Source organism: Mytilus trossulus, chromosome 2 (genome assembly GCF_036588685.1).
Source record: "Mytilus trossulus isolate FHL-02 chromosome 2, PNRI_Mtr1.1.1.hap1, whole genome shotgun sequence".
Classification (NCBI taxonomy): Eukaryota; Metazoa; Mollusca; class Bivalvia; order Mytilida; family Mytilidae; genus Mytilus; species Mytilus trossulus.
In genome coordinates, this window is record NC_086374.1 from 98,627,014 (window position 1) to 98,637,917 (window position 10,904).

Below are 10,904 nucleotides of genomic sequence, written 5' to 3' on the forward strand. Positions count from 1 at the left end.
AATTTCACAGTCTACAACTCATATAATAATATTGGCTCCCTAAACACAAATGTGTACTAATGACGTCACATTTAACTCCGTAACATATATAAATAAAAAAGATTAAAATAAATACATAGGTCAGAGGCATGATGACTGGGTACAGGTACAAAAATGCGGCAGCAATAAACATGTTTTGTGAGCTATCAACCCTCCCCCTATACCTCTAGCCAATATAGAACAAACAAACACAACAAAACACAAAGTAAAACTCAGGTTATACGAAGTACAATTCAAATGTAAAAATAGAAAAAAACTAAGCAAACTAACAATGATACATATACACAAACGACTACTAGCAGTTTCTGACATGCTGACCATGATACACATATACACAAATGACTACTAGCAGTTACTGACATGCCAGCTCAGGGCACCAATTCAGTTAACTGATTAAATCAATATGTCTATCTTCATATGAAAATCATGACATACGTGAGTAGAACATAACCCGTATAATGCCAAAATCTGGTTTTTAGAATAAATGTATTGTATATAGAAAAAATCAAAAGGACTTAATAGACAATCTCTTTCACGTGATTTTTGTATCAGATAAAATGTTTATTTTACAACTGCACTTTCTACATATACATGTAACAAATAAAAGGAATTACTGTGTATTCACCAGGAAGCAGCATTCAAACAACACTCGGCAACTAAAAATAACCACTATGAAATCGCCATTCGGTCAAGCATTAAAACAACACTCATAAACAGAAATTAACCTTCACAAACTCACAACAGTTTAGCATTCAAATGCCCCTCATAAACACAAACTTCCCAAAACAGAAGCATCATTCTTTTTTAAGCTTGATAGAGAAATACCATAAATTTGAGAGTGTAAATTTCACAAAATCTTTATTACTGAAATATGCAATCTAAAATATTTGAATTAAGTGATTTTTCAACACGTATAAGCATATTGTAGGGTGCGTGTAGTGCATCCTTCAGTAATTCATATTTCTGCAGTGCCAATACATTAATCGAAAAGAATGATAAGATAACGTTTTGTTTATATTTTTCTTATTTATAATTAGGTCTGGGCGGTATAGATATGAGACTGGGTGTAATTATTTTTGGTCTCGTGTGTTTTGTTTGGGTCTGCCCCTAAGTATGAAGTCCAGGAATAAAACGTATTCTTGTGACCTTTTTTATTTTATTTATAATGGTTTTTATTAATTTTTCTAATACAGCTGTTTTAAATATTTCTATGGAAGAAACTTTTCTATCTTTTTACAGTCGCAAACTTTGCTTTGACACACAGCTTTTCGACCAGAGTAATAAGTCAGAAATGTTACTCGTTTAGAATTGGTCAATATAATCCTTGCCATGAGTACTTGCCATATAAGTATGCTTCCTTGAAAGGAGTACGGAACTGCAGTATCGACATGTGAAACATCGACATCAGAAGATGGGGTATGAGTGCCAATGAGACAACTCTCCATCCAAGTTACAATTTGTAAAAGTAAACAATAATTTATAGGTCAAAGCACGGTCTTTAACATGTAACCATGGCGCACATATCCGCTATTATCTGTGATACGGATATTCAATTTCGGTGAACCTATTCGTGATGGCGACCGTAAAAAATACGAAGGAATGACTTCAACTTCACCACAAATCATGACAGGAAAAACAAGCTCTGTAATATCGTTTCAACTGGGAGATATATGTTCCGAATGTAGGCACTGCTGGAATATTGCTACATAGAAACGGAAAGTTCACAATTGAGAAACTGTTAAATCACTTTTGTTTTAAAGTTTTGTTTTCAACCGGCCCTCATTGTTAATTTCTAGATGTGGGTCAAGATATGAGGCAAAGTTAAACTGTATCGGTTGTATCCTTTATCTCACGTTCGGTGGGATAGACCGTCCTGCATAGTCACCAAATTTTGAGTTATTAATCGGGAGAACATTATCTTTGTAGCAGAAAGTAAAGTTAATGGATACTGCTAAATTCTTTTCTTTTTTCTATAAAGTCAACCTCATATGAATTAAGGAACAAGTCGACAAGAAGATCACAGCCACGGTTGGTTCCCATATAAAATCATCATCAACTATAAATGTCTGCCGAATATTGTCACATTCGACATTGTATCACTAGGGTTTGATTTTTAACATTTACAAAGCGCCAGACTTTACATCTGCAGCGATGGGGTTTGCATATTCAGTGCTGGACTTGTTACCTATAGCGCTGTACAAATATATATTAAGCTGTAGGCTCAACTTCTCCACTTCCATGCTTTACATCCTTGGCGCCCAATGTTTTAATCTCAAGCACTAGTCAGTATCAAAAAGAAAAATGTCACTGTTATATTTGTATGTATGCAACAATCTTTTTTTTATTCTACCATATCAAATGCTCTATGTGATATCTTTAGTACATAAACAAGAAGGATTCACACGCATGAAATTTATAAAGTATAAAAAAAAGAAGATGTGGTATGATTGCCAATGAGACAACTATCCACAAAACAATGAGCAACGCCCATACCGCATAGTCAGCTATAAAAGGCCCCGATGAGGGTTATTTTCATTTATTAGAACTAGGTCGATACCGTTGCTGGTGGGCTGTTAGTAAGTCAAATTTGAATTAAATGATGTTGGCTATTCTTTTCGTGTAACTATTTTTGTCATATTCAGGAAAGCGCTTCGGACGAATGCAATTTGTTAAACACGTAGTTTTATTTGATATCAAATAAGGGTGTGCGAACAGTTTTTATTCAGAAATGAAATGATTACAACGCTATCTTGGTGCAGATGTGCTCATCGGATGCAATGTTCACAAATCATCGTCAAAACTAATTTTTCAAATTGTTGAATTGATAATCACTGTATAATTATAGATTAGATTAGAATGATATATCCATCCACTATCATTCCTCCTACAATATATAAAGCCATGCATCCTGTTGGCACGAGGTTTTTATTCTTTGCCAACACTGCTGCCAAAGGTTACGTGCACTTATAATTACGTAAAATAATATAATAAAGTAGAATTGAAGGATTTCCGAAAGCTTTAAGTTGAGATTTTTAAATGAAAATTAAGATTGCTTGTTTCTGAATAATTCGTTTATTTTTTCAAACTTTCAAATTTTAACTATAAAAAAAGAAGATGTGGTATGATTACCAATGGGACAACTCTCCATAAGAGACCAAATGACACAGAAATTAGCAATTATTGGTCACCGTACGGCCTTCAACAATGAACAAAGCCCATACTGCATATTCAGCTATAAAAGGCCCCGAAATGTCAATGTTAAATAATTCAACGAGAAAACTAACGGTTTAATTTGTATACAAAAAAAATGAACGAAACACAAGAATGTAACACGTAAACAAACCGCAACCACTGAATGACAGGCTCCTGACTTGGGACAGGCACATACAATGTACATACATCCATATATAGTAACCATCTTTATCATTTGTTGAATATATTGAAATATAATAGAAAGGCAATAAGTTAGTGGTTGTTGAAATCTGACCGGTTGTCTGTACCTTAGTTATAAGGTAAAATATTAACATATAGTCGCTATGTGGCATTTTGAAATGAATCTGTTTGTTTGTGGTATTCATATGAATGAAAATCGAAACATTAAAACTATCTTTAATACAATTTGAACATAATTATTTGTTCTGTATACTTGTACGCAATGTTCAGAAAGCCTGTTAACACTTAGCATTTCCTTTCTCAAGATAATTTGTATTAATATTCGAAACAATTAAAATACAGCAGAAAAATCCAGATAGATAAATGAATAGATACACCATTGGGTAGCTTCATTGGTACTATCAATCTATTTACACTTCTAAAATTGTATGATATGATAAGTTTTGTTATTGTCGAGTAAAACACCCACCTTCTAATAACTGTTTTACATCAAACCAGCGCCCTACTGCCATTTTGTGTGTTTCGTGTCAACATTACTGAACTGTTAATTTTCAATAAGATAAAAGCTGTCGGTTTCTTTTCGCAGATCAATTTGCATTTATGAATTAATAGTCATGCACACATTTATGTTAAGCTATTAAATTGAAATAGCATTTCTGTACTATGTTTTTTTATAAAACCATGTTAAAATATAAACTTATCTCGGGTATGGGCGTGGCTCATACATTATATATCTCATTATAAATGACAAAATCTATAATTGAGGCTGTAGCTCACTATGCAGTTTTTGCAGCATTACGTCAAATTCAAGGAGTTTTTACAAAGCCATTATGATCTCATACAAAAGGTGCATAAGTTAATTATGTGAGAAAAATTATGTAACAGTTTAACAAAATTCTACTGAGCGAGATACGAGCAGTAGCGGATACAAAAGCTCGACAGAGAGACGAACGAACGGATACCTAATCCCTATGCACCACTTTTAAAGCGGGTAGGACTCTGAACCGCGATAGTACTCCGAATCACGAATGTCACGTTGTCGTGCGATGGTTTTATCCTGAAGGGCGATGGTTTTGTGCTGAAGTGAGATGGTGGTTACGCTGAATGAATTACAAACATCACATTTTCATTGTTTTTCGTGTCTGTATATTCGAATCTGAGTCAATTTGTTTGTTAGAAGTAAAAAAAAATGTTTTAAATGTAAAATGTTGATAGTATATCCAGTTTAATTCAGAACAGTCATGCACTCACACCTCATCTTCCTAAATCTATGATAAAAAGTCATTGCTTTTTCAATATATCGCTTTATTTTCACAGTCATGATAAAAAGTCATTGCATTTTCAGTAAATAGCTTTAACAACAACAAAAATCGTTCATACAATTGTTCAGAAATAGAAGCAACATTCAGGGACTATCTCTTTAAAACCGGTACCAATTGCAATGACTGAAAACATGTCGTATATCTTTGTGCAGCAAATACCTATTGGCAAGTCATACAAAACACACGAAAAAATATATACGTTGCTCTAAAAAAGATAGATCATTGATGTATCATTGAATTTTACTGCAACTGGAGAAAATATTGAACTTATGATATTTATAAAGAAACGTATGAACTATAGTTGTTAATTTCTGTGTAACTTGGTCTCAAATTATGAATTATTTATTCATTCAGTCATTCAATATTGTGGAGAGTTGTCTTTTTGGCAATCATACCACATCTTCTTTTTTATATTATAAAAAATGCATGCTCTAATAATGCTAATGGTTGGAAGTTTGTGAATTTTTAACTAGCCATCATGCATCTCATAGACCATTGCACATCAGCCGAAAGGAACACCGCACTTCGGCGCAGACCATCTCCCTTCGGCGCAGACCATCTCACTGCGGCACGGAACGTCGCACTTCAGCGTTCACAACGCATCTCCGACTCCTTCATATATACTATTATAGTATATCAATTAAACCATAGTTGAATCTTTTATCAATAGAATGTTGATGTTTTAATAATTGAACAATTAAAACAATTAATTGGTAGAAGAGATGCATGAGTCATGAAAGAAATCATCATTTAATTAGAAGATTAAAATATTAATAAAACTGACAGTTAACATGTAGCAATTAAGATGATCTTTATCCAAACAGGTGGCCATAAAACATGAGAAACATTATAGGGAAAGTACAACTGGTTGTTAATCTATTACTATCACAAACATTTTATTTACCACTACTTATGTAGTAAGATGTACAATGCCAAACAAACGCCGGGACTATATACATATAGTTTGCTGTCAGTTCTTTTGATACTTTTTGTAGAATACGAGACCGGCCATTCAGATTGTCATACAAAAATGCAGGCATCTGTTTTGATGGCAAATGCAAGAACTTCCAGCAAAACAATCATCATGTCCTTTTAACTATTCTTCTAAACGCATAACTGCAACATATAGCAGTTTCTATGCATGTCTCAATATTATAGTAACAGATTTCAATTTGACCAGATGATTAGAAATTTGAATACCGGAGTGTTATGAATTCATTTTGTCAAGGGACTCGAGAAGCAATTCGAGAAAAGAGTCTCTACCATACTAAATTATCCTTTAATAATTCTACCATAAAGGAACCATTGGTAAAGTACTTGTGACTTTTTAAGTCGTTGGTTTGATGTCCCGTTACAAATACTCATCATTTATTTTATTCATTTTATATACATTTTAGAGTATTCAGTTATAATACCGCATCATTCTAGGCCGTCGAAGAACATTAATATAAAAATTCAAGGAACTTTGAATTATGTAATATATATTCTTGTAATATCAATATCCGAATCAATAATTAAGTGAAAACTGAAATAAGTAAAAAAAAAATTCAAGTGGGCATTCAAGTAGCTAGCATTCATGTACAAACAACAAATTAAAACATTAGTACATTCCAGGGTTGCGTTTAATATCGTAGCGGCTACACAGGGCTACGTAGATTTATGACTATTGAACGTGTATCTAGCCTAGCTGCTACATAGATCTTGTTAGCAGCTACGTAGCCGCTACGATATTGAACACGACCCTCGTCTTTCATCACATATCAAACTAAATATCACACGTTTTCATGTAAAACAAAAAAATGATAAAAAGGCATGCCCATTTAAGTAGAAGGAAATTATATGAAACTAGACTTCCGGGCCGTAATTGTCCATCTGTACTGTCCATCGGTATGCTGTTTATCCCAATATTACCTGTGTTTTTAGAATTAGACATTTTTCTTATACAAGATACATTTTTTTCCCAATATGAATTGATAACCGAATGAAATACGTCATCAAGTTTTGTCCGATATAATTGTTCAATGTGATTGATTTCTATCCCAATATAAGAGATAAAAGATATCAGCATTGTATTATTTTGACAGCTAATAAGAAACTTACAATATCACACATTGCTGTATTCGCTAAGGCGTTTGACGCAATATGCGCCGTATGGGTTAAACTGTCGGATTTACTTATCTTAGATAAGCAGGAGATATCTAGATGCATTTTAGTGATAAATGATAGTTCATATTTCTTAAAGAGAATAATTTATGAAGTTATTTTGTGATTAATTAGAATTTAAGTTTATATTGATTGCCAGTACATCTAAATAAAACGTAAGAGCGAAATAAAGCAAAAGTTCAAGGATAAATATAGTTGCAATAAGAAAACCCCGCATCAACAGTATATCATTGCTTCTTCCCATACTTTGTCAATCAACAACCAACCTCTCAAGAGCCCGTGTCGCTCACCAGTATCAATCAACAACAAACCTCTCAAGAGCCCGTGTCGCTCACCTGGTCCAATCAACAACCGACCTCTCAAGACCTAGTGTCGCTCACCTGGATCAATCAAAAACCAACCTCTCAAGAGCCCGTGTCGCTCACCTGTATCAATCAACAACCGACCTCTCATGATCCCGTGTCGCTCACCTGTATCAATCAACAACCGACCTCTTAAGAGCCCGTGTCGCTCACCTGTATCAATCAACAACCAACCTATCAAGAGCCCGTGTCGCTTACCTGTATCAATCAACAACCGACCTCTCAAGAGCCCGTGTCGCTCACCTGTATCAATCAACAACGGACCTCTCAAGACCTCGTGTCGCTCACCTGTATCAATCAACAACAAACCTCTCAAGAGCCCGTGTCGCTCACCTGTATCAATCAACAACCAACCTCTCAAGAGCCCGTGTCGCTCCCCTGTATCAATCAACAACCGACCTCTCAAGAGCCCGTGTCGCTCACCTGGATCAATCAACAACCGACCTCTTAAGAGTCCGTGTCGCTCACCTGTATCAATCAACAAGCGACCTCTCAAGAGCCCTTGTCGCTCACCTGTATCAATCAACAACCGACCTCTCAAGAGCCCGTGTCGCTCACCTGTAGCATACAAAATACTTTATTGAAAATTGTGGCAAAAATTAATTCTATTTGGCCCAGTAGATCAAGTTGAGAAGATTTTTGTAAAAGAATACAAAAATTTCAGAAAAATTGTAAAAGATCGACTAAAAAGGGCAATAAGTCAATTCAATTCAAATTTAAGATTTTATTGTGTGAATATTCAAACAAAGGGTTGATTTGTAGATCGTACTTTTCTGAATATTATTGCGGTTTACAGTTTATCTCTATCGATTATTATATTTGAGATAATAACAAAAACATGCAAATTTCTTTAAAATAACCAACACAGGGGCAACAACCCAAACAGCGGGTAGTCTGATTTGTCTGATCATTCAGAGCAAATAGAGAATCTTAACCGGATGAACATTTTTACCTTGTCAGATTTGCCCAAAATGCTTAAGCTTAGTTTAAGATGTATACTGCATTTTACCCGTATGTACTATTGTTTGCCATGTCACCCATGTTGGTTGGCTATGGGTCATCGGCTATATTTTTTTTTAAACTAGATACCATAATAATGATTGTGGCAAAGTTTTGTTAAATTTGTCTGAGTGATTGCAGCTGTTGCGTATCTGTTTAAGGTTAATCAAGAAACCTTTCGAGTTGGAAGATTTATCATTCTATGACTACACTTAATAACTACGAAGCATACACGATATTAGTGTGTTGTAGAGTTTCTATGCATTTTTTTTTCTATTCAATTGGATTTGAAACACCCTTGTTTTATCTATAGAAATGGATTTCCCATTCCTTGTAATAAGTGAAATATTTCTCAAAGTAAAATGTAAATTGTGATATTGTATGAAAATTGATAGAATATGAGTGTTTTTAACATGAGCAGTAACTGTTGTCCCTTTCATTTTGAATAAACAATGCAAAATTCTGCCTTGTCTCCATCAACTAATTAAAAGAATGATTTACACAAGTTATACAGATCAACTGGGTCCAACACATGTCCAGGTTGTGCCTATTTTTCCGGATCACCACCTCAAAGTTTAGATATTTGACATTTTACTTTACAATAGTGTGAAACCATGTTACAAATACGGGTTGATCATTTAACCTGATATATCTTGCAATGAATTGAATTTTTACTTTGAACAAAACTGTAATTATTTATAATCCATCGTTTTAAATTAATTAAACCAAGCGTATGATTTTTAAACGTATTAAATTTGATAAGGTTTAAGGTGAAGTGGTAAAATCACCTGCGCGCGAAACGGAAGTCATCTGCACGCGATTTATGGCTTATTTGAAATTGTCAGTTGTATGATTTGATAGTTTATTGATATTGCGGAACAAAGGTATATTTGTTTATCAGATAGCTTAATATATTTATATAATAAATGTATTTAAAATTTGTTTAAATGATTAATTTATTAGTAGTAGTTACACTTAATATAAATTTAATTGACAATTTAAACTTTAGTCAATAGACTTTCGCAACATGACGCTAGAGAACAAAGACGGAATGTGACAAGGAGACAGTACTATCCTGAATTGATTTGAATATTAGTATCGATTGATAAACAAAATAGTTTTCAAACTATGTATACTACCTATTATCGGCTATCGATATTACATATGCAATAGGTAACGTACAGTACACAGATTAAATTATACTGAAAACGATGGCAAAATCATTTGTATTGCAAAAACATGAAACTGTAACAGGGGAACAATACTCACTTTCGACACCGACTATTGAAACGATGATAGTCCGTCGGAAGGGGACGATAAATGGCTGACCGTGTTAAGAGAGAGACAAATCTCTTGCACGTTAAAGACACCCTTGTAGATTTCGAAAAAGAGTAGGCTAATGCCGCTACAATGCAGCACTCGCACCCGCAAAGTGGAAAGGGATTAATATAAGTTGCAAAACTTGTTTCCTAATCCACTTTAAATAAATATGTTTAAACTAAACCGAGAGTTCACAGGTGAACGATACTTAGTCTCGTCACAGACTATCAAAACCTAGAGTTCGCAGGTGAACGATACTGACTCTCGACACGGACTATTGAAACCTAGAGTTCACAGGTGAACGATACTTACTCTCGACACGGACTTTATAACCTAAGATTCACTGGTGAACAATACTGACTTTCGACCCTGAACATTGACACCTTGAGTTTGCATTGATTGGACTATTTTGTAAAAAGAAATGTCATTTTTGATATCGACGAATGACACAGACCATGCTTTGGTAAGGGAAACCACAATAATAATTATGGTCATGAAGGAAAATAAAAAAATCACAATATCAATAAACAGTGAAGGTGGAGGTCAGAAATTATTTTTTTCCAGAAGTAAAGGTAGACTTAAAAAACAAAATGGGTTTATACTAATACAGCAATGACAAAGCCCTTGCAACGATAAGGCACCCATACCCCCGGAAAACAAAATAAATAGTTGTATAACAAAGAAAAAAATTGAGGTCACAATAGCATCATATATTTAAGAGTATGAGAAAGTTTCAATAATTGGTAACAAGGGATAATTAAAGGACGAGTTGCGGATGCAGAAGGTATCATTAAATGAAACAAAGGCCGTGTATTTGTAGGGAAATTAAACAGAATAGGAGGTCACAATTGCATCATATGATTAAGATTCTTTGAAAGTATCATTACATTATGATAGAGGTTTTGAAGGAGGAACGAAAACAAAAGTGTTCTATAATGTTTTGATATGTCGGAGTCCATGTCAATGTTGCCCAAAGTAAATTAGAAATATGGAAAAATGAAAAAGAAGGTGCAACATTGTATACCATGTAAGCACGATTCTGTTTAAAACAATAAACACAAAAATACAGCCCGTAACAGAGTAGTGATCGAATTCGCGTTTCTTTACCGTCAGAATAAGTTACGTTATCGACAAACTCATTTCAGAAGTGACATAATTTAATTTTCTTCATCGACAAAATATTTCATGTCCAACGTGTAAGATTTCATTGTTTAAGTCGAAGTTTTTTTAACACAGTAACACAATTTTTTATAATCAACCTCTGTCATTGGCATTTTCATTTTAACGGTAAAGATAATGTTTCTCA